This window comes from Mustela erminea, chromosome 9 (assembly GCF_009829155.1).
Source record: "Mustela erminea isolate mMusErm1 chromosome 9, mMusErm1.Pri, whole genome shotgun sequence".
Lineage (NCBI taxonomy): Eukaryota > Metazoa > Chordata > Mammalia > Carnivora > Mustelidae > Mustela > Mustela erminea.
In genome coordinates, this window is record NC_045622.1 from 102754083 (window position 1) to 102777674 (window position 23592).

General features: G+C 46.0%; 7 non-coding genes and 1 pseudogene across 7 annotated transcripts; 3 read left to right on the forward strand and 5 right to left on the reverse strand.

Moving 5' to 3' along the window:
* Positions 1 to 10500: 10500 nt before the first annotated feature.
* On the reverse strand, positions 10501 to 10573 carry TRNAV-UAC. Its single transcript has one exon. It is a non-coding gene; the product is annotated as a tRNA-Val (tRNA).
* A 281-nt stretch (positions 10574 to 10854) lies between these two features.
* TRNAR-UCU lies at positions 10855 to 10940 on the forward strand. The gene is given in 2 exon segments: positions 10855 to 10891; positions 10905 to 10940. It is a non-coding gene; the product is annotated as a tRNA-Arg (tRNA).
* A 381-nt stretch (positions 10941 to 11321) lies between these two features.
* TRNAL-UAA lies at positions 11322 to 11404 on the forward strand. Its single transcript has one exon. It is a non-coding gene; the product is annotated as a tRNA-Leu (tRNA).
* Positions 11405 to 12933: 1529 nt separating this feature from the next.
* Positions 12934 to 13006, forward strand: TRNAK-UUU. The gene has a single exon. It is a non-coding gene; the product is annotated as a tRNA-Lys (tRNA).
* A 943-nt stretch (positions 13007 to 13949) lies between these two features.
* TRNAF-GAA lies at positions 13950 to 14022 on the reverse strand. The gene has a single exon. It is a non-coding gene; the product is annotated as a tRNA-Phe (tRNA).
* Positions 14023 to 16730: 2708 nt separating this feature from the next.
* TRNAK-UUU lies at positions 16731 to 16803 on the reverse strand. Its single transcript has one exon. It is a non-coding gene; the product is annotated as a tRNA-Lys (tRNA).
* Positions 16804 to 19998: 3195 nt separating this feature from the next.
* On the reverse strand, positions 19999 to 20071 carry TRNAF-GAA. The gene has a single exon. It is a non-coding gene; the product is annotated as a tRNA-Phe (tRNA).
* Positions 20072 to 21310: 1239 nt separating this feature from the next.
* LOC116599973 lies at positions 21311 to 21663 on the reverse strand (annotated as a pseudogene).
* Positions 21664 to 23592: the final 1929 nt, after the last annotated feature.

A 23592-nucleotide genomic window follows, 5' to 3' on the forward strand; every position in this document is an offset into this window, starting at 1 on the left:
CAAGAAAAAAATATGTTTGTGTGTATGTGTGTCTCCTGTCTATACACATATTCGTGCTTACATATAGACTGCTCAGTACAAGAAAAAAATATATAGCATGTAGTTCATTTTAAAATACACACACACATGCACACACACACACACATATTTTTATAAGACAATTAATTGATTTTAGTGTTCCTAAAAGGCCATGGTACTTTTATTTATCTATTTATTTGTTTATTTGCTTATTAAGATTTTATTTATTTGACAGACAGAGATCACAAGTAGGCAGAGAGGCAGGCAGACAGGGACGGGGAGGCAGGCTCCCCGCTAAGCAGAGAGCCCAATGCAGGGCTTGATCCCAGGACCCTGAGATCATGACCTGAGCCGAAGGCAGAGTGCCTCCCATACTTAATTTTTTTAAAGATTTTTTTATTAATTTACATAATCTCTATATCCAACCTGGGACTCGCACTCACAACCCATACTCTTCCCATCAAGCCAGCCAGGCACCCTGACTATGATACTTTAGGAGCAACTGGATGGCTCAGTTGGTTAAGTGGCCAACTCTTGATTTCTGCTCAGATCATGATCTCAAGGTCTTGAGATCAAGCCCCACATCTGGCTCCACAATGAGCATGGATTTTGCTTGAAATTCTCTCTCTCCTTCTTCCTCTGCCCCTCCCTCTGCTTGTACTCTCGCTCTAAATAAATAAGCAAAATCTTAAAAAAAAAAAAAGAAAAGAAAAAGAAAAAGACTATGGTATTCTAGAGACAAGTGGTATACATTAAAATCCATTTCCCAAGAAAAAGTTTCTTCTCCTTGGAGGTGATAAGCATGCCTTGTTTGACAACAATCTTTCAAATTATGGATTCTAATACAAGATTCTTAAGTTTTTGCTAAACTGTTCAGTATCTCCCACATTGGGAAACTGCATTTCTAAAGAGGCTCCCCTTGAAATAGGACCAGTGTCTATGAAGCAAAGTGTTCTGTAACGTTTCCTTACCACTAAAGGTAGCCATTCCCTTTCCGTGATTCTCCCTTTTGCAGACAGAACTTAACCGAGATTTTTAGTTCTAAGGAGATGAAGACTCAAAACCCTTATCATCACATGCATTTTCTTTCTCCCAAATTTCAGATCTTTCTTTGAGAAGCAAAAACGACTTGGCACATGAACTTTTATGAAGATCAGGAGGAACAGCTCAGTAGATGTCTCCCCGAGGGGCATCCGCTCTAGTCCTCAGGGCTCCATAGATCGGAGTTGGAAACCTCTGCTCGGAGCAGCTTATGTGCTCCACCCGGGGCCAGTGGTTCCCAAACCTGGATGAGCACAGAATCCCCTAGCTATGTAGTTAAAATGCAAAGTCTCAGGCACCATCTCCGGGAGATTCAAGAGTTGTCACGGATACCAGGAACCACTCACTGCTGGGTGGTCCTGCTGGGAGCGGCCTTTGTCTCACAACACTCTGGGGGCCCAGCTCCAGGTCAGTGTTTTACAAACTGCAGAAAAATTAATGCGTGTGCCATCAGTAGGTCTGCACATGCATTTTTGTTGTTGTTGTTAATGAAACTGAATAGTCTAGGGGAGAATAAAAAAGCACAGAATCCTTCAAATAATAAAAAAGCACTAATTCCCCAAACCTTTATTTTGGATATGGACTTGAGTATAGCCATCTTGATGTAAATAAAACACAGATATGAGCATGTACTTCAATGAAAAGAGCCTGGAAACCACTGGGCAGGGACCTATTCTCTGGTTGGACTTTGTGAAGCCTCCGAGCCATCAGTTCCAGTTACCAAACCCTCAGACCCTGCTCTGGTCCCTTTTTTACTACCTCTGCCCGATGTCAGCACTCAGGGGACAGGAAGAAGCCACTACAAGGAGCCATGTTCCAAACCCTGGGGGTCCGTCGGCCTAGATAAACTAGGGGATTGCAGCAGGCTGAAAGTCCACGAAAACAGGGAACGGCAGAGCTCCCTAAGGACCAGGGCTTTCACATCCTCCTCAGCCCCGTGTGTTGAACAACCTCATAGCACAGAAAAGTCACTTTGTAAAACCATGTGCCTTTGAGAAAGAACTGAGGTCAAAGGCACCTCACCTTGGCTCAAGAAATGAAAATTGGCACCAAACCATTTTAAAGCCGTTATTGTTTACATTCTGTTTAATATACAACTAGTCAAAAGAGAGGTCAGCCCTGAAGACGGAAAGCTCTCGGAGGCAAGCTGGTTAAAAACTAACACCGATGAGTGACACCGGAAGTAACTGCAAAGAACACTGGACACCTCCCTTCACAGTGGCGTCTCCTTTCTCCTCCTTTTTCTCTTCTTTCTCCTCCTCTTCCTGCCTTCCTCCTCCTCCATCTTTTCCCTCTCTCTAGGCTTCCGCTGTTTCTCTCTTCCTCTCCTCCCCCTCATCTTTTCTTTGTGTCCGATTTTTCTATACTTTCTACCCTGCCTGCCAGCCCTGCTCACCCCTGACTCTCAGGATGAGGGGGACTAGCGTGCTCTCCAAACTCTGCTAGTTCTCAAGTTACACTGGGCAGCCACTAAGTTGCTGTGCAATTCTGACTTAGTCTGTCTCACTTCTCGTTTCCCACGGATAGCCCGAAAATGACGTAGAGCTTCTGATGCCCTGAAACCATATTCCTTCTCCTCACCCCCCACAAAGTGATTTTTTTTCTTCTTAAAAATTACGACTGAAGAATCTTTTTTTGTGTTTTTTTTCTGAGTCTTTAAACACAATTGCATAGAGACCCCTTCTGTACCTGGAGGTTTGGTACACCTGTGACTCAGCCTGCTGTATCATCAGCTTCTATTGTCCAACTATGCCCCAAGAAATGTAAAAAGATCACAAAAATTACCTACAAAGTTATAGTCACATAAAATTGCTATCAGCCTAGGGCTGGGTGGTTCAGAGGTTTAAGTATCTGTCTTCAGTTCAGGTCATGATCCCACGGTCCCAGGATCGATCCCCTTTTGAGATTCATGTGGGGCTTCCTGATCAATGGGGAGTCTGCTTCTCCTTCTCCCTCTGCCCCTCCTGTGTGCTCTCTCTAGGTCTCAAATAAATAATTTTTAAAAAAAACTGTTATCAATATTAACCCAAAATCCAGTTTCCACTTCTTTCCATCCTTCTTCCAACAAGTACTTCTTTATGTTTGTTGATTCTGTTTTCATTATTGAAAGCCAGCACCGTGCTATAAATCTGATCTTTTTTGTTCATTGAGGTCTGATTTACACACAGGATATTCACCATTTTAAGGTGTATAGTTCAATGAGATTTGACTAAGATAGAAAGTCAAGTAACAGTCATTAAAATCAAGATACTGAGTGTTTCCATCACCTCAGAAAGCTGCCTCATGCTCACACTACCCTCTTCCTGCACAGGCAAAAACATCCTCAGTACATCCTCAGTTGTGTGAGATCTTGGGACATTATGTCAAATTCTGCTCAGGCTTCCAGAATGCTATCTCTGGTCTGTCTTCCGTGCCTGTAACTTTTCCTTTTCCAGAAAGTCATAACCACACAATCCGTTATCATGTAGTCTTTTCTTTATGGCTTCTCTCACTCAGCATAACGCCTTTTTTTTTTTTTTACGATTTTATCTATTTATTTGATAGACAGAGATCACAAGTAGGCAGAGAGAGAGAGAGAAGGAAGTAGGCTCCCCGCTGAGCAGAGAGCCTGATGCGGGCCTTGATCCCAGGACCCTGAGATCACGACCTGAGCCGAAGGCAGAGGCTTTAACCCACTGAGTCACCCAGGCGCCCCAGCATAATGCTTTTTAAATGGATCCATCCATCTTCCTGTGTGCACTAGAAGCTCATTTCTTTCTCTTGCTGATGGGTTTCCAGGGCCTGGCCGTACCACTGTCTGCTTATCTCTTCTCCAGTCAAGGACATCTTGTTTGGTTCCAGTTTTTGGAGAATTTATGACTGAAGTTGTTATAAATATTTACACATAGATCTTTGTGTAAATGTATGCTTTCCTAGCTCTTGGATAAATACCTAGAAGTAGAATTGCTGGTAAAATAAGTGTGTTTACTTTTATAGAAATTTCTAAATTCTTTTCCTAAGTGGCGATAACATTTGCATTCCTACCAGCGACATTCGGGAATTCTAGTTACTCCTCATTCTTGTCAGCGCTTGGCATTGTTAGCGTTAAGTTTTTTTTTTTTTTTTTACGTATTCTAACAAGTGTGTAGTGTAATTTTACTGTCCATTTTCAGAATGACTAATAACTTTGAGCATCATTTTGTACATTTGCCTGCCATGTGTATATCATCTTTGGTGAAAAGTCTGTTCAGGTCTCTGACCATTTTTGTATGAGGTTCTTTGTTTTCTTATAATAAGACATCATAAGAGAACTTTTTTTTTTGAAAGTCAATGTTCTTTTTTTTTTTTTTAAAGGTTTTATTTATTTATTTATTTATTTGACAGACAGATCGCAAGTAGGCAGAGAAGCAGGAAGAGAAGCAGGCAGAGAGAGAGGAGGAAGCAGGCTCCCCGCTGAGCAGAGAGCCCGATGCAGGGCTCAATCCCAGGACCCCGGGATCATGACCTGAGCCGAAGGCAGAGGCTTTAACCCACTGAGCCACCCACGCGCCCCTCATAAGAGGACTTTTAAATAAATTCTCAATACAAGATTTACGAGATAAGCCTGTGGCAAATATTTTTCTTCCAGTCTGTGATATGTCTTTTCCTTTAAGAGTATTTTTAGACAAGTTGAAGTTTGTTTGTTTGTTTTTACATTTTGATGAAGTTAAATTCATTGTTTATTTTAGGGACACTTTCTGTGTCCTATGTAAGAATTTTTTGCCTAAACAGTAGTCACAACGGTTTTCTCCTATATCTTCTAGAAAAAAATATCTGATAGTTTCAGGCCTATAATAAACCCTGTCTTTTTGAAGCTTGAAATATAGAGATTTCTGACAAGACATTCCTCTGCAAAGTGGGTGCTCTGTTTGAAAATCTCGAAAGACAAACTCCAAAAAGGCTGAGCTTCCTCTTTGGTGGAAAAGTTACAAAAGAAACTGAATTAAATTTAACTCCAAGAAGAGTAAAATTTTAAGACGCCACCATTCGAAAGGCCTTTTATGACTCAGAAATACGTTAAAAGCAATGCGCACGAATCATGGGCCTGTTACAGACTGGGAACTGGGTGGGGTGCCAGCAAAGCCTCTCTTTCGGCCAGACTTCGAGCCATGCTCCCAAGAGCCCCCTTCTCTTCTCTACACCTGCACTTGCCCCCAACCTCTCTTCAGCCCAGCGTTCCCAACCATCCTGCAGAGTCAGCTTGGCGAGACTCTCCCCACTCCTGGCATCTGATCACCTTTGATCAATATCACATCAAATTCCTCGTCCCCTGCCTTTGACATTGGATCACCCTGCCCCACCTTCACCTAGAATCTTGTGATGTCAGTTTACTGCGAATCCCCTGACCTGGATGTCTCTGCTTAGTAATTTTCCACCCATCCCCTTCCCCAGCCCTGCTCCATGGCTGTAGGTCTCCAGCTGACTTTACTGTATTTAGAACTGAGTCCAGTCTCTGTCCCCTATGGCAACAGTCATGACACATATGGCAATGGGCCTGAATAGTCTTTCTTATTGTTTTAAGAAGTGTCAGAATGATTTTTGCTTTAACAGTACCTGGGGCTGGGGGAGGGGAAGAGAGAAGAATTAACAAGATGCCCTGACCTCATGTTCCTTAATGCCCAGAACTAAATGGGGACCGGAAGGGGTTTCCAGCTGTGCAGATGCCCAGGCTGAAGTCAGGAAAGTAGCAGAAGTGTCTCCAAACTGTCAAGGATAGGAGTAGCTGCTTTTCAAAGATGGCAGTGAGAAGTGGGGAAAAGCACCAGGAAAGGTACCCCAGGCACCAGGGAAGGAAGAAATGAGATGAGGGGCAGGCTGGAGAGGGAGACCACACCTCAGAGGGTGGAGAGGGGAAGGGGGATGTGCCATTTGCATTTTAGAGAAGTCGCTCTGGTCCCTTTGAGAAGCACAGGACTGGAGACAGGGATGCCGCCTGGCCCTCCAAGGAGGAGATGAGTGAGACCTGAGCTGGGAGGAACAGGAGAGAAACAGAGAAAAGAACCTGCCAGCTCTGGTGTGGATGGATGGGGTGGTAAGGAAATGGGAAAAGTGCTGGGCCTCTGGCTAGGGTGGCGTGCTGGGGTAGCAGATGGCTCACCAAGAAGGGAAATACAGGGCAGATCCTGTTTCTGGGCAACACTGCATGCTCTGCTTTGAACAAGTTATGCCATGGCTGGTGTCCCCCCTCCCACAAATTCATCTGTTGGAGTCCTAACCCCCAGGACCTCAGAACACGACCCTATTTGGAGACGGGGTTGTGATAGAGATAATCACATTAACATGAAGCCATTAGGGTGAGCCCTCATGCCATAAAACCGTGCCCTTATGAAAAGGGGAAACTCGGACCCAAGGATGCAGATGGAGGACAGACAATGTGAAGAGACAGAGGGAGAAGACTGTCCCTTGTGATGTGAGAAACAAAAGTAGAAGTAAAATTATTAAATTTTCCTGCTCCCTATACCCACTGACAAGCCCTTGAAACAGGCAGAGTGACATTCCTCTAGGAACTCAACAGTCTGGATGTTGATCCTTTGCTAAGGGCAAAAGGCAATCTTAGCCCAACCCCCAGTACCTTGTAAGTCTATAAAATTGTCTTTGTAAACTTCCTTTATCTCTACCTCTAGGACCCCAGATGCATATTGGCAATCATCCTCCAAACATATGACCCACTGATATATATCTGAGGGGTCTCATGCCTGAGTTTTTACTAAACAGTAACAAATGATCTTTCCTAACAATAGCTAGCCCCCTCAAGATCCTGGAAACCTTGTTTCCAAAATACCTGGGAGGCTTATACTACCCCTAACCCTCCTCCCCAACTTGAAAGTACATAATGTGCCACTCTTCATGACTCCAATGCAACTCCTTCTGTCCACTGGTCCTGTCCCCATGCTTTAATAAAACCACCTTTTTGAACCAAAGACTCTCAAGAGTTCTTTCTTGGCTGTAGGCTTTGAATCCTAATGTCTTTCCTACATCACCTTGCAAGCCTAGAAGAGAGGCCAGTAAATGAAGAGATGATGTTCTTAGCACTTATCATTTTCTAAAAATGTCCCTATGAGAGAACCATGTTGTTCTCCCTAAACTTACCAGATTAATCCACCAAATCAGTAATAATAATGATGATGATAGATGTCATTTGTTAAATGCTTGCTATGTGCATTTCATTGAAATACTTTACATACATTAATTTACTAAATCCTCCCCAGAATCTTAAGCTGAGCTTGATCCTCATTTTACAGAAGAGGAAATCATGGCACAGAACAGTTAAGCAACTAACCCAATGTCACACAGCACAGCAGGTTATGTACTGTGCCATGGTCACACAACCAAGAGAAACAGAACCAGGGATTGAACCCACAGTTTGGATCTGGACTCTACAGGCTGAATTTCTATAGTATGCCAGACCACCCAAAGCTATGCTCTTTGTGAGAAGGAAATGAACCCAGCCTGTGAGACACAGAAAAGCAGAAGTAAGGTGGTTTGATGAGCCAAAGTAGTATCAGAGGGGAAACCTACACCAGCAGAGCTTCTGGGAAGTTCTAAGGAAAGGATATTAAGGAACTTGAACCTAAAGACCAAATCACAGACAGGACCTTTAATTTTTGGAATTTATGTTAAAAGGGTCTTCCAGAGTGCTTTACAAAATCCCTCTACAGGGGCCCTTGCATAATTTACACAGTTCCTTAGTCCATTCAGACTGCTGTAACAAAAATAGCACAGACTGGGTGGCTTATAAGAAGCAGAAATCTACCTCACCGATTTGGAGTTTGGGAAGTCCAAGATCAGGGCACTAGCAGATTTGGTCTGGTAAGAACACTGGTTCATAGATCACTGTCTTCTTGCTGTTCTACATGGCAGAGGGGATGAGGGAACTTTCTGGGGACTCTCCTAAAAGGAGAGTCCATGGGGTGTCTGGATGGCTCAGTTGGTTAGTGTCTGCCTTTGGCTCAGGTCATTATCTCAGGGTCCTGGGATTGAATCCTGCATCAGGCTCCCTGCTCAGCAGGGGCTCTGCTTGTCCCTCTGCTCCTCCCCCGCTATTCTCTCTCTCTTTCTCTCTCAAATAAATGAAAATATTAATAAATAAATAAATAAAAGGGCACTAATCCCACTGATGAGGGTATTATTCTCATTACCTTCCAACACCCCCAGCACCATCACATTGAGGATTAGCTTTCAGCATACGTGTTTTGGGGGCTCATAAACATTCAGACCATAGCACCCAGTTATAGAGGTTTCAAAAGGACCAAAGGTGTAACAGGTAAATTTCAAGTAAATAATAACCTGGAGAAAATACAGCATCATTTTTGGAACATAATCTCAGAATGGGGAAGCATTTTCTAGGAAAGAAAATTTAAATCTCCCCCTCAAAAATAAATAAAAGGATAAGGAATTTGACTATGTTAAAAGTTTTAAAATTTCTGCACAAAGTATCAAAAGTAAAATCAAGAGGCAAATGCTAAGTCTGGGAAATACATTTGCGAAATATATCTAAATCTATATTTATAAAAACACCTAAAAGTTACCAATATAATAGAAATTTGGACAAAAGGATAGAACAGATCGTAGGATGGAAGGAAGGGAGGGAGGGAGGGGAAAAGGAAGATAGGGAGGAAAGAGAATGTTTTTTAAGCACATGAATAATCAACCTTACTCTGATGAAAGACACATAAATTAAAACATCTTCCCCTTTCAAAAGGCAAAGAGACCCAAAAGCATGTTAATATTTTTTATCTGAGACTGAAGTCAAGCAAGCACTCTCACATTGGTGGGAGTATAATATTGTCCAAGCCCTTTGGAGGTGAAAGTAGCAATATTCACAGAAATATAACATATATATTCCCAGTAATTCCTTTTCTAAGACAAAAAGGCAATACCCTGCCTGCCTAGGTGATACCCTCTTCTGTCCCTGACCAGTATGATCCTGTGCAATCCCTTACCCTCCCTATGCTTCTTCCTCATCTCCCAAATGGGTTAGACAATAATACAATCATTTTGAGTGTTACCTGAGCCGACTGAGACTCCTGCCTAGCCACATGGGAAATACCTAGTCAAGATTTTGCTATTATTACTCTTTATGTTGATCCGCCCCCAAACCACTGAACAAGGAAATCCACCACCAGCACTGTCTGTAATGGTTCATCAAATGGTATAAACAATCGTGATACATTCATTCATAAGTCTGCTCATCCTTTCGCTTCCTGTGAATGAATTCTCCCTAGAATATCGTTGGGTTGAGGGGAATAGTACCTATGGTATGCTATCTTTTGTACGAAAATCCTAATTGGCTGATAAAGAAGGGCACGCCTGTACTGGAGAACGCAAAGACTAGCCCTGAAGGGTCACAAAAGAAACTTCTAGTGGTTAACAGGTGGGAGGTGTTGAAGAGAAAGCTGGACTCCAGTTAAAAGGGAGAGCACAGATTTTAATCAGTAATACGCTATTGCAAGAGGGACAAGTGTCCAGCATGAACTGCATTCAGCGTTGATTTGTACAGAGTGGCTGGGCATTTTAAAGAATAATGAAGGAATAGGAGAGGGTGTGATTGGAGCTCAGTAGAGTCAGGGGAGTGAAAATAACAAAAAATCCGGAAACGGGGGAGTTAGTCTACATAAACCCCACGTGGTCCTTAACTCTAACAAAAGTTAGGCTCTTTGCCTTCCCACAGACGTTGGGAGACGGGGGTCCTGTGCTCAGGTGTTGGCTGAAACCAACAGTAAATTGGGCAGCCTTCAGTTCTCTCAGGCAGCACTTCAGGTGGACCTAGGGTCACCTTGGGAATGCCTAAAAACCATGTTAGCGTTGCAGTTAGTTCCAGTCATCACGGCGAGGTTGACAGGCCTCGTGGAGAAGCAGGCTCAGAGCTCGGGTCGTTTGGTTAAGGAGAAAAGCTTGGTCAGAAGGGGGCATCACTATAAGACATGTGGGGCTCTCTGAATTCCGTAGCAGGTATATATAATTTTTCAAAAAGATTTTTAATTCCAGTAAATAATGAGACCAGTGGAGTAGGATTAATCAGCAAGGGAGGGGGGTAACCCTCCGACTATCCCCCCGCACTAAGTCGGTGGCGGCAGCTTTTAAAAGGTGGCCCGAGCAGGGCTTAGGAAGGAGCAAGTAAGCTCAGACCCCGCGCAGGCACTGGGAGGCCGGACTGCAGGGTGGTCCGGAGGGCGCAGGCGCAGAGGCGCGCTGAGACAGACGCCGGGTCGACCGCCTGCACCTCCCCAGAGGCCCCACACGGGGGCAGCCTCGGCGGCGGATCCGCGCGGGCGCCTGTCGGACTGGAGCCGACGCGGCCGGGCGCAGCGCCGAGCCCGGGGCGCGGAACCGCAGCGCCTCTCGCTTCCCCGAGTAAAATTCAGGACCTGGCTGGCAAAGGGAAACCTGAAAATATCGCTAAAAGGTATAATTACGACCCCCTGGTTCCACTGGGGCTCGAACCCAGGACCTTCTGCGCGTAAAGCAGACGTGCTAACCGCTACACTATGGAACCGCGCGCTGCACCAGCTCTCCAGGGTGGAAGAACTGCACACAAAGACCTTTCTCTTTCCAACGTGCACCGAGACTGGGAGTTGCTGCCCGGCTGTCGCTTACGGAGAGACACTTTCAGAGGGAACTCGGACTTGCCAGCGCAGCTCCCACCCACGCTTCTCCTTGGCCGCACCGGCTCCACCGCCTGTCGGAGAAGGAAGACGGGCGTGGCCGCGGCGAGTGTCCGGGGACAGGAGCCGCGCCTGCCTTGATGTAAGCGGCGCGGAGGGGGTGCCGGTGCCTGGCTCTGTGGCGCAATGGATAGCGCATTGGACTTCTAGACAGATGAAGGCATTCAAAGGTTGTGGGTTCGAGTCCCACCAGAGTCGCTTTTGTTTTGGTAAGGAAAAGGACGAAGGAAAATAAATAAAAAAAAAAAAAAAAAAAAAAAAACACCTTAACCGACTTAAAAATTCCGCATCCCACTCCCCCGCGATGGAAAGAAACTCATTCCCAGCTCCTTGTGTCCTCTCGTGCGAAGGTGGTAAGAATCCCGCCACCTGAGTCTTACAGTGGCTTTGAGGGGGGCCCCAGAGTCTCTAGTGACCGAAGATGGGAAAATCAGCATGATGTGATATGTTACTGGGATTTTTTTTTCCCCTTCCTTATATTGTTCTTTTACGTTGGCAATAAAAATTTTTAATTGTTTTGAAACGATAGCAGCTTCGTATTGGTCAAGCTGCGTAAAAGTAAACAGCAATATGAAGGGTACCAGAATGGCCGAGTGGTTAAGGCGTTGGACTTAAGATCCAATGGATTCATATCCTCGTGGGTTCGAACCCCACTTCTGGTAAAGGTTATCCCTGCTTTTCCAGAAAAAAACCATTCTCTCTGAATTTCCCGAAGGCTTAAAGGTGATGAACAGTTTGGGACCTCCGGATGGATACATGGCAATGATGTTGTCTTAATCTGAATGTTAATGTTTTTGCCAGAAACGGAACCTTTAGCAACAAATTCAGAATTGGTGGTTTGGAAAACTGAAATAAAAGGTCTGTGTACAACTATACCTTGGGGACAGGGGGAGGGGAGACACACTATGTGGTAAAAACCTTCAACCTTTGAGATGAGTCAACAGTTATTTCTTAAGATCCTGCTATGCACCAACGACTGTTCTAAACGCTCAGGTTATGGGAATGCAAACTTTTTTTTCTTTAAGTAAAAGAAATAAAAAATAAGGACAACAAAAAAGACAAGGTCCTCACCAACAAGATTACTGTCCAGCAGCACTTACATCACACAGTGATGGGAAGAGGCGGTTTATAAATTAGCAACTAAACAGAATTTCTGATGGCAATAAGCACTTGAACATAAAGAAAACGGGGTAGCACAAGAGGGTGGTATAGAACTTTTTCAAGCCCAAGCTTATTCCATTTGTGGAAGTCATTCACCTTGACATGAATGTTCCCCTCCTCTCTCCACGAAACAAAAACTCCCAAGAACAAATTCTGCTCTCGGAAACTTGACTAAAAGCATTCCTTGACCCATGGCCCTCATTCATGCCACAGAAGTTTTGAGAGTTTGAGCCGTGTCAGCCACTGGCCAGGCATTGGGGACATACAGGGTGTCTGCCTCCCAGCAGAAAGATTCGAGGAGGAAAGATCGATCCTCATACAGGTGTTGAAGGTACCCTGTAACAGGTAGAATTCTTTCCCAGTCTACAGGGGCCCCGTCACCATTCATAGCTCAGTTCAGGCTTCCCCACCCCACTGGAAGACTTTACTGCCTCTTACTTCTGGTGTCGGCCGGGTAACGCTGCCAAAGCCAGTTTCCCACCGTCAAAGAGCTGGATCGGGTGCCTCTGGTAGCGCGTCCTGTCGTGGCACCGAGGACCAGGACTGGGCCTTTGCAGCCCCAGTTTGCCTAAAGGCTAGAGAGCGTCAGGCCCTCGATGAACGCCTGTTGAATAGATTAGTGGAAATTTAATTACTCGTAATTCACCACTCGGGACTTTTCAAAGACCAGCACTGGAATTAAAAATGCCGCTGCTCAGCCAAAAGCACGCGGAGAGGTCCTAAATCTAGGGAATTCCTCTGGTGACGGACCCTTTAGGATGCCAGCTCTTTCGGGAGGGAAGGTGGAGGCGGGGAGGGGGTTGCTGCCCGCGGACAAGGCAGGAGAGGCAGGCGGATACTCTCTTTACAGTCTGTCTCTGATGGGAGAAAAGGGATCCCATCCTGCCAAACACGCACTGGAGCTTGATTCTGCAGTTTCACCGCACAGGAAATCAGTAAAAGGACTAAGGGTGTTAATTCAGTAGGAAAAGAATGCGGACACGTGCCCTATTGAACTGCGCATAGGGCAAGGAAACACACTGTCCAGCGAGCCCGGATAGCTCAGTCGGTAGAGCATCAGACTTTTAATCTGAGGGTCCAGGGTTCAAGTCCCTGTTCGGGCGGAGGTTATTTTAAATTCCAAAAGAAATTTGAGACAGTGTTCACACCCCTCTTAATGAAGAGGTTGGGGGTAGGCAAAGCACACCTGGGTTGGGTGGGGTGGGGTGGGGGCAGGTTACCCCCCAGGCCTGGCCCTACCCACAGTGGACCTAGCGCATGCGCAGAGGGCCACCTGAGGAGCCTTCCAAGCTCGGACCTTTCTCTTCCAACTTTGGAATGTGACTTTTTGCCTGTGATATTTTTTCCTTGAAACTTACTTTTCTACCCGGCACATCGATAGATCTGTGCGCAAGAAAACCGCAGCCCCGTCGTCAGTCCTGACAGGAACGCTCCTGGCGGTCACTGCGCCGCGTTCGGCTCTGAGCAATCGTTCGCGCCACGTTTACTAAAGGCGCAGTGAGAAAACAGGTTCCAAGGACTCTTTCAAACCGAGACACGTGCTTCTGAGTCACATCTCCGGCTGGGAACCATCCGTATAGACAGACTTTTTAGGGCCATGGGCACGTCTGTCACCCACGAGAAAAACTCGCGAGCCCTATGAGCTGACGGCACTGGGAGGCTACTGTGCAGTCTTACACTGGGGGCGGGGCATTCCGCCCCTCTGGGCGGGAGACCAGGCCCACGGCCACAGGACGCCCCACGTGCTGAAGCAAAGCACGGTCGCCTCCGCCGGGCGCTGAACCCCTCTCGGCCGGTGCGCACGCGCAGCGGAGGGCACACGCGCTGAGGGCCGCACGGCCACTGCGCAAGCGCGAGAGAGGATAACACAGGCTAAGAGACACCCACCCACCCATCCACAACCCAACCAAGCCGCTGCGCAGGCGCGGGGGGGGTGGGCACGCGCAGACCTGGAGGGCCTCTGCGCAGGCGTATGGGGGGGCACAAGGGAGACTACTCAAAGGAACAGATTCTCTGGCCTGTCCTGGGACGTGTGGGCAAAAACCCTGCCGAAACCCGGGATCGAACCAGGGACCTTTAGATCTTCAGTCTAACGCTCTCCCAACTGAGCTATTTCGGCGAAGACGAAAACTCTGGCTACCCTGTTAGGGGAAATTTAAAAAAGAAAGCAAAGGGGAAAAGAAACCACCTTTCTCTTATCTTTGCTTTTTCAGTTCCTAATTTCGCCTTCCAAATCGTACTGTGTACAGCTCTCAGGTTTTGAGAGCAGTGGATGAGAAAACTAATTCCTGTCCTAGGAGGAAGATTTAGCATTCTTATCCTAATGTTAACAGGATTGCAAGGTTCTTGTCTCACAGAGTCAAAGAATGAATCTTGGGGACTCTAAAAGGGTAAAGCGAAGTGAAAGTTTATTAAGTGAAGGTGAGAGCAGAAGGGAAGTGAGAAGGGGTCCGGAATGGGTTGCCACGGAGGGCTTTTGGTGGCCGTCTTTTACTGAGAACTGCCTGGGAGGCTTGTGGCCTTGAGATCCTCGCACCATCTTGGAGTTTGAGCAAGGACTATTGAGAACACCCCTAATTACTTAATTCTTTGAGGTTTGGTCATTTTCTGTGATTACACTGTAGCCGCAAACAAAACAAAACAAAACAAACAGAAAAAAAAAAAAAAAAAAAAACCCACCCTAACATCCAGAGCCAGGTGGTCTGGTCTACTCCTTTATCTCTTGTTCACTCTGGCTTATCACTTGGGCCTGCCAGGAATAGTTTCAGAGCCTAGTCAGGGGCCCCCTACCTCTGCCTGCCTATATCTTAACCCTTTCCTTCATCGCTAATGCTTTCTCTCTCTCTCCCCCCGGGGCCCTCCCCAATAAGAGTAAATAGGGCCACTTACTAAGTGCCTACTGTGTGCCTGGACATGACCTACATGGTCTCATTCAATCTCCACCCACTTCATCCCTGCCCTAAGGTTGATAATACGATAATTTTTAAATGAAGTAACTGATCTCATACAGAACTGAACCAGAGCTGTCCAGCATCAAAGCCCAAAATGTCTTGGTCAAGACGACATAGGGTTGTTTTCTGGTTTTTTGTTTTGTTTTGTTTTCTCACTTTTCCCTCTTTGGTGAAAGACAGAGGGAATGACCTTGAGGTGAAGGGAGGAGGGAACCAGGAGGTCGCAATGCTCTCCACCCCCGTCCTCTCCTTGTCCCAGCTCACTCTGTTCTTTTTCAGTCAGGAAATGATTGGAGCAAAGACACTTCACTTTTCAAGGTTGCCAAAAGTGCACTGGATCACTCTCCAAAGGACTCCCTCAAAGAGAAGAAAAATTGACATAGCTCCTCACATTGTTTCTCTCCCTGAGATGCCATCTGAACCCCTTGGTTCACTTTTTTCAAGAAAAAAGCCTGACTGGCCCAACGAGTACACTCTGCTCTTACTTGGATCGGTGACCATTGCTGTCCCTTCAGCACATACCAACTAACACAAATCACATGAATATGGATAGGCTTATCATCTTGGGCTTATTGGGAGTCTGTTTCTTTGGAATGGTTCCTTGCCTGTTTCGACAGGTATCTTTTGTTTCCTCCCTAGATTCAAAATAATAACAATATTAAATATTGGATAATAATAATGAGAATAGCTACAGTACATTGAATGTTTACCTTAGGGAAAAACTCTACTAAGCACTGTGTATGCCTTGTTACCTCATTTGTTAACAAGTTCATAAGATGGATGCTGTTGCTCTGATTCACTTTCTCCTGATGAGGAGGCTGCACTTTGGAGACTGGGAGGTAATTGTGGGTCTGTGTAGGCTCTGGGTAAGGCACTCCAGTGTGGAGGGTGAAGGCCCAGCCTCCCTCTTGAGTGCTCCTTCCATCCTGGATCTGCCACACTAATCAGGACTCCCTGGGTACCACCATCCATCAGCTAAGAGGGCAGGTGACTCAACCTACACCTCCATCCTGCTAAGGAGATCAATGCAGACTCTCCTTTGTTGCCTAGTGATAGGGTCAGTCTCTAGTGAAGCAAGGATGCACCTTCCCTCTACGTCCCCAGGAACCCGTGCCTAAGCTTCTCTTGTGTCCACAACCCAACTTCCTCAATACCTTTCAGAAGCTAACTCCTTCCTTTGTTAGCTGATTTAATTTGTTTTTGCAACACCAGGATTTGCCCCCATTCCAGCCTCTAGAAGTCTTTCCAATTAGCACCCTTTTTTTTCCCACAGCAGAAGCTGCCATGTCCACCTCAATCAACTCCTCCCTGTGTTCAGAGTCACAATTTGCAAGGGGAGGGTAGAGAGAAGCCTTCGTTTAGAGAGGGGACTGCTCTGTTTGGTGCGTGGGTTTCTAGATGGTTGTCTCTTCCTTTTCAGAGTGCAGACATATTCTCTAGAAGGATAGAAAAGTGGCGTATAGGTGCAAGATGCACGCCATAGTCGCAGGCACCTAGCAGGAGGGAACCCCAGAGACACGGTCAGCGGGGACGGCCCCAAACAGCGACGGAGGGCGGTGCCTGGGATGTCCTGGAAGGCATCTGTTCCCTCTTCCTGTGAATACAGCAGTCAGTAGTTGGGACCCCGGAGCCTGCCTAGTGGTTGCAGAATAAAGCAGCCTATTTAATGACTTGGAGCAGTGCACCGCAAGTTTTCCGGGGGCCCTTTGCACAAAGGTTCCCAGTGTCAGTCCTCGCTGAGGTCTTGCTTTTCACGGAAGCGTCTTGACTCAAAACCCACGCGCTCAAAGATTTTACTCCTTTCTCTAGAAGGCAACCCGGATGACGAAAGTTTATTCTTATTTTTAAAATTATTGAGAAAAAAAAGAGAGCAGTCCGCCCGAACAGGGACTTGAACCCTGGACCCTCAGATTAAAAGTCTGATGCTCTACCGACTGAGCTATCCGGGCTCACGGGAAGTCCCTCCCTGCTGTGGTAGAAAGCTCTGTTGCCTTCTGCGCTGCGCACTAACAGAACCACATTGCGTGAGTTCCGGGACTCCTCCTCTGACTGTGATCTAGCCCAGTTCCGACCCACTGCCCTGGGGGGAACGTGTCAGGTGGTTTTTTGGCAGCTGCTTGCAGATTTCTTAAATAAAAAGCATCCCGTTTTATTTAGAAACTGCTTGGCAAACATGAATCTTGAGTCTGCAAAAGCCTGTGGAAAGGAGGAGAAGCCATTTAGTCACTGCCCTCCACCCCCACCCCCATCCCGCCACGCGTTTATTTGCCCTAAAAGCAAAGAGCACGGGGTCGGCGATCACAGTGCAGTGTTAAAGGTATCAAGTGCCCCTTCTTCCGAGAAGCACCCCTTCGCAGTTCTGGTCCCCATCTCAGGTGCCCACCTCAAAAGAAGCGCGAAGCGTATTAATTAAAAGAGATGATATGAGCGGGCTCCGCCCAGAAGCGCCAGCAGCCACCTCGGACCCGCGCCTGGGCCTGGAGAGCACGCCCCTACGCCTCCGCCCCCGCTCCACCCCCTCCTACCCGCTTCCACCCCCTTATTTCGCCGCCACTGGCCAGGCCTCCGCGCACGCGTGCTCGCGCCGCCCTGCAAGGGCGAACCCTCATCTCCCCACCTCTGGGCGGCACACGCCACTATTTGCATATTACAGACCCCAGGGCTGCCTTTCGGTCCTCTGTGCCTTTACGCATGCTGTTCCCTCGAACTGGCCTACCACCTCCCTTTCACTCCTTGCCCTCGCCCGTCCCAAGCGTCTTTGAGAACTCCGTTTAACCTCCATCCTCCCTAGGAAGTACCTTCTGGTGACCCGCACCATCCCTGGTCTTCACCTCCGCTGCACTGCGGATCTACTACAGGTCGGGCAGGCAAGCATACAGGCAGTAAACCTTTCAGAACCTCGTGATCTAATGCTTTAATAGAGAAAAATACTTGTGCTTTAGTAACACAGACGGACAACCAGAAGGCCGGCAGAGTAGACGCTGGCAGACACCCAATCTTCGCACTTCTTGCTTGGATCCCAAGTCCAACCCGTGGGGATTCAACCTTTTTCTCTTCAGGCTGGAAAATGGGAAGGCCCAACACAGAGAGAGCGCGCAATTTTAAGAAATTGGTGCACAGCTGTGGGCGTTGGCGAGTTTACCCTATTGGGTAGGCCAACAGACTGGAAATTCAGGTAAGAGTTGGTGTTGCAGGCTTGAGTCAGATGATGGAGACCTAGGTAGGTTTTCTAGTTGCCATCTTGAAAAGAGTTCCTTCTTCGTCAGGAAACCCCAGTCTTTGCTCTTAAACTTTCCGATGACTGGATGAGGCCCAGCCACATTTCAGGGGACAATCTGCTTTACCCAAAGTCTGCTGATCTACATGTTCCTCACATCTAAACACCTTCACAGCAGCACCTAGACTGGTGTTTGAGTGAACAACCGGGCACCACACCACAGCCTTGCCACGGTGACCTATAAAACTCCCTGTCACACGTGCTGACATACATCATGCAAACTTGCAAGTCCTCTATGTATTAGTACATCATTCTGTTTTCCTTCCTTTTGGCCATCATTAGATTTCAAGAGTCCCTCATCAAAATGCACCCTTCCACCCAAGAACACAAAGAACTGGGGGACAAAGCCCCTCATCAGCTATTGTCTTGGCACAGACAAGCAGAAAGGGGAGGGCACGTAAATAGATCCCAAAGCAATATTTCTGCATTTTGCCTTTCACCACAACTAGGGTTTTTAGAACGTGAGGACTGACTCTCCATTCTCTCTCCCCACATCCCAGCCTGGTGTCCAGCCAGAAAGAAGGCATCCCTGAGTGTGTGTTGTTCCATTGCGCTATCTTGACAGAGTGACTCATCTGTAAGTATGAGTAAGTAATATTAATAGTATGTAATAGTAAGTATGAGTAATATTGTTGTTATTCATCTTAACAAGTATAATATCAATAAATATAGTAATAAGTATTATTCACCATCTTAACAAGTAATAAGTATTATTAATAATATAGTATATATTATATAATAATATATAAGTATTGTTATACTTATTACTGTTATAATAATATGTATTATGTATTATATAACAATAATGATTATTACTATTATTATTACTACTACTCCCATTATTATTAGTACTACTACTACTACTATTATTATTCCAACTATTATTACTATTACAACTACTAGGATCCAGCCCAGAGCCTCCAAATTCCCCCTCCCTGCCACCCCCATCCCAGACGGAGGTAAACAGCTCTGGAAGCCTGGGCCAGGTAGTATGGCCGATTCCCTGAGGCTCGTTTCCTGGGGATCTCTGCCACCGCCAGCTTCGGTGATGGGCGCAAAGGCGTTTTGTATGTGGGGAGATGTTGAGAATAAGAACCTACCAGCGTGTTCCGAAACCGGATCGGCCAGACGGTAGTTTCTCAGTATATTTGCTGGGGCGCGGTGGGGCAGGGGGCGCAGCCCGTTCAGAGCGTATGTATGTATATATGATACACAATAGTGGTTTGCGATTTGGCAAATACAAATTCAGTTAAAGTTAAATTTCTGAGAAACGAGTGTGTACTTTGGTCCACGCGGTATTTGGGATATGCTTATACTAAAAAACATTCATTGTTTCTTTGAAATTCAAATTTAATTGGGCGTCCTGTATTTTATTTGATAAGAGTGGTGTAGACACGAACCAGAAAGGGCTTTCCATACTCACCACCACCACCACCGAAAGCTGTTCTAGGTTTTTGTTATTGTTAAACCAGCTGGATCAAACCGAAATAGAGGACTTTTCTGGCCGAGAGGGGGTCCGGGCTGCCCGCCATCCCCACCGAGCCCCCGCACGCCCGGGACCGAGCCCCGCGCCTTGCGCTCTGCACCTGGCTGGCGGCCGCCGGGCCGTCAAGTCCCCTGCCGAGCCCGGGCGCGCTAGTGGCTCGGACTCGCGGAGACAGGTCCCAGCAGCGCCAGCAGCTCCTGGAACGTCGCGGGAAACTGGAACGAAAGGGCGGGAGCGATCCAGAAGCAAAAAAGGACAAGAAGAAACGAGTCCACCCTAACCTCGTATGGGTGAGAATTGTGACAAGTGGGAATCGTGTCGTAAGGAGACTGGCGCCGCCCGGGGAGAAGGAATGCTCCTGACGGTGGCGTCTAAAACCACTGCCGAAACCCGGGATCGAACCAGGGACCTTTAGATCTTCAGTCTAACGCTCTCCCAACTGAGCTATTTCGGCTGCTTGTTAAAAGTGCTTTCTGTATTTCCGTAATGAAATACTAATTTGTTTGGTTGTAACGAGAGAGCTCAGGATGAGTTCGGCTGGAGGTCAGCATTTAGCAAATATTAGGTGAGAAAGCCAAGCTTCTGTTTATAAGCCAGAAATGAAGAATAATTTTACATTGCTCAGTTGTTTGGACTCAAGGAATGTATGAAATTGAACAAGAAGGCCATTCGTAAAAGACTTCAAACGTGACTTTTCCATGTTACCCCTAGAGGTGTGCATAGAGTCGCTGCATCTGTATGTTAAAAGCACCGTTTTTGCTAAAACTAACTCTTTAAAATATACCTCAATTTTTGTAACCCCATCTTGGCGTTTTTAAACTTTCAAATATATAGACACTGTCAAAAAGTGGAATTGGCTGCGACCTTTCCCAAACTCTAAGAAGCAAGCTGTGGTTTAATCATATCCCCTTAAAGCTGATTTTATCCCACCTCCTCCTGTTTCATAATTTTGCTTCTCCTGCTGCTCTCCACCTATAATCAGACCCAAGTGCTGTTCATTCCAGTTCAGTGTTTCTGGAATCCTTCCACTTCTCTTCATTCTTACATCTTCCCCAACCTCTTCATTATCTTCCTACCCGTAAGTTTACACTGGAACCCATCACCCTGCTTAAAAATCCTTCAGGGTCTCCCCAGTTGAGAGCAAAATCCGAGACGACGACTTCTTCTCCTTCTTCTTCTTCTTCTTCTTCTTCTTCTTCTTCTTCTTTTTTTTTTTTTTTTGGTCAAAGAAGAAACATCAAATTTAAAGGAAAAAATATCAGAAATTGTCTGAAAAAACAACAGAACAAATCAATTCCTGAAAAAAAGAATTCTGCATCTTGGTGATCACATTTATTGAAAGTGTTGGAAAAAACTAAAATGCCCTTTAGCTTAAGAATTTTTGAGTTATCTGGAATGCCTGGGTGGCTCTGTCAGTGTAGTGTCTGCCTTCAGCTCTGGTCATGATCCCAGGGTCCAGGGATTGAGTCCTACTGGATCCTACTCAGCAAGGAGCTGCTTCTCCCTCTGCCTGCTGCTCCTCATTCTTGCTCTCTCTCTCTCTCTGTCTCTCTCTCTGACAAATGAATGAATTTTAAAAAGGGGGGATTTTTTAGTTATCTGCAAATCAACTCATTTCAGGAGTGGAAGAATCCTTGGCCATTTCTTAATACCACAATTTTACACAGATCTCTTTTTTGAATGTCTTCTACATTTAAAGAGGCAATCCTACTAAATCTCCTATATTCCATACACAATAAATTCCAACTTTCAGTGGAGGGGCAACTAGTACAACACCATTTCCCCAGACAAAAAGCATCAGCATATTCCATTTTGTTAATTTATATATCTCTTTCTATGTTTCCTTATCAATTTTATAGTAGTCACAGTTTCTTCCATATCTTTCCATATCATATTTAAATGCTGATGATAAGCATGTAATCTGCCTTGAAGTTCTCTATCATTTCTCACTTTCACTTTAAATTCGCTCATTGGGGCTGAGTCTGATGACATCCAGGGACTCTACTACGGTGTTGGTTTTTGTTGCTGGTCCATCTCATCTGCCATGTTTCAAAACCTAAAACTTCTCTCTTTATATGGTATACAGACTTCCAGAACTTGGGTCCTTCCTCTCTCCAGCACCGGTATCATTGCTTCCTCCTGGACTCTGAACTCTAGCCATTCATGCAGCCGTCCAAACTCAGGATGCTTTCCTAGACTTTGCTCTTCTTCATCTTTGTTCATGCTGCTTTCTATCCACTGCCCTTCCCTAACCCCTATGAAGCCTGCAACTTCCAAAGCGGATACATTCTCCTAGTTCCAGACGCCTTCTTGGACGCGCCTCTATCCTGTCCCTCTCGTACTCCCAATAATAGGCGGGTGACCCCCTCCAGTGCTTTTACACCATTTATCAAACCAGACTGTAACTGCCTGTTTATCAGAGCTCTTTCTTGTCATTTGTAACCCTAATGTATGTTACATAACAGACTGGAGTCAATGTTGAAGGAGAGAGAGAAAGAGGGAAGAAAAGAGAGAGAGAAAGCCCTATCTCAGGCCCAACTGATTCTTTACTAACTTTTAAAATCACCTGGTTAAATTCAAGTATGATCTCTGCAAAGCTATTTATAGAGGATTCGAGCTTTCTAGTTCTTGACTTTATTTTTTTTTTTAAGATTTTATTTATTTATTTGACAGAGATCACAAGTAGGCAGAGAGGCAGGCAGAGAGAGAGGGAAGCAGGCTCCCCGCTGAGCAGAGAGCCCGATGCAGGACTCAATCCCAGGACCCTGAGATCACGACCTGAGCCGAAGGCAGTGGTTTAACACACTAAGCCACCCGGGTGCCCTAGTTCTTGACTTTAAACACAACTCCTGAGGCCACCCTGCTTCCTTCCCCTGAGGGGTCCATGTGAACCAAAAAGCTAGGCGGAAGGAAGGCCTGAGGAGACTATACTAACATTATTGTCTGAACTTGGAAGGAAAAGCTGTGAGAGGCTTGAAGTGCTTCCCACAGGGCAGGACAGATCACGGGGCAAAAGCGTTGTAACTTTTAGAAGCAAGCTCTACATTTTGATGACTGTCTTAGAGTTTCACAGGGTATCTACTTTATAGCGAATAACTTTCAAAGATTTCTACATCTCCTTTTGGGGTTGGTTTTCACTTATCTTGCCAAAAGTAGAATAGGCCTTGAAATTTAAAGGTTTGCCATTTTTGTGGGACTTCAGAGGTCCCTGACTAGTGTTATAATTTTGCTGGGTCCTCATTTTGAATCATGAGTGAGTGTGGTAGGCCTTTGAGGATCCACATCACAACCCATCAGGTCATAGCAGCCCATGGAAGGACTAAAGAAGGGATTGTTAAACTGTCTCAGGTACATTTGACTGCCCCTATTGGAGGAAGTTATAAGGCACAGGGCTATTCAAGGTAGCCAGATATAACTGTCAGAAACAGCAGGTGTCTACTGCAATGATATTTAGCTTGCTAGAAAAAAAGCCCTTAAGGTCCTGAAACTTACCATCAAGCCCAGCAATGTGAATCAGGCAAATGACCTGAACGGATGCGTGGCCTTCCCAAGAACCAGGCTAGGAAAATCACCTCTGGCAACATAGCTAATTTTGTGGACACGATAGCCCTGAGAAATCAAGGCATCTGGACTTCAAGGATGCTCCTTTCTTCAGGCGTACCTCCAAAGTGGCGCTACCCACATCATTAAGCCTCTGGAAACAAAAGTGTGCATTACTACATGATGTGAGGAGGAAATGACTTCACTGTCAGCTGCCTTCCAACCCAGCTTCTCCTAGAACATGAGGTTGTAGAGGTCACAGACTTGGGGGTCAAACAAACCCAGCTTTGAATTCCAACACTGTGACTAACCAATCAGCTGTGTAACCTTAGTGGATTTATTTAAATTAGGGGGTTTTATCCCCCCATCCGGGGCCTTCTCTACCTCACATGACGATTCTAACACTTAGCTCTTAAAATTGTTCAAGTGTGAGCT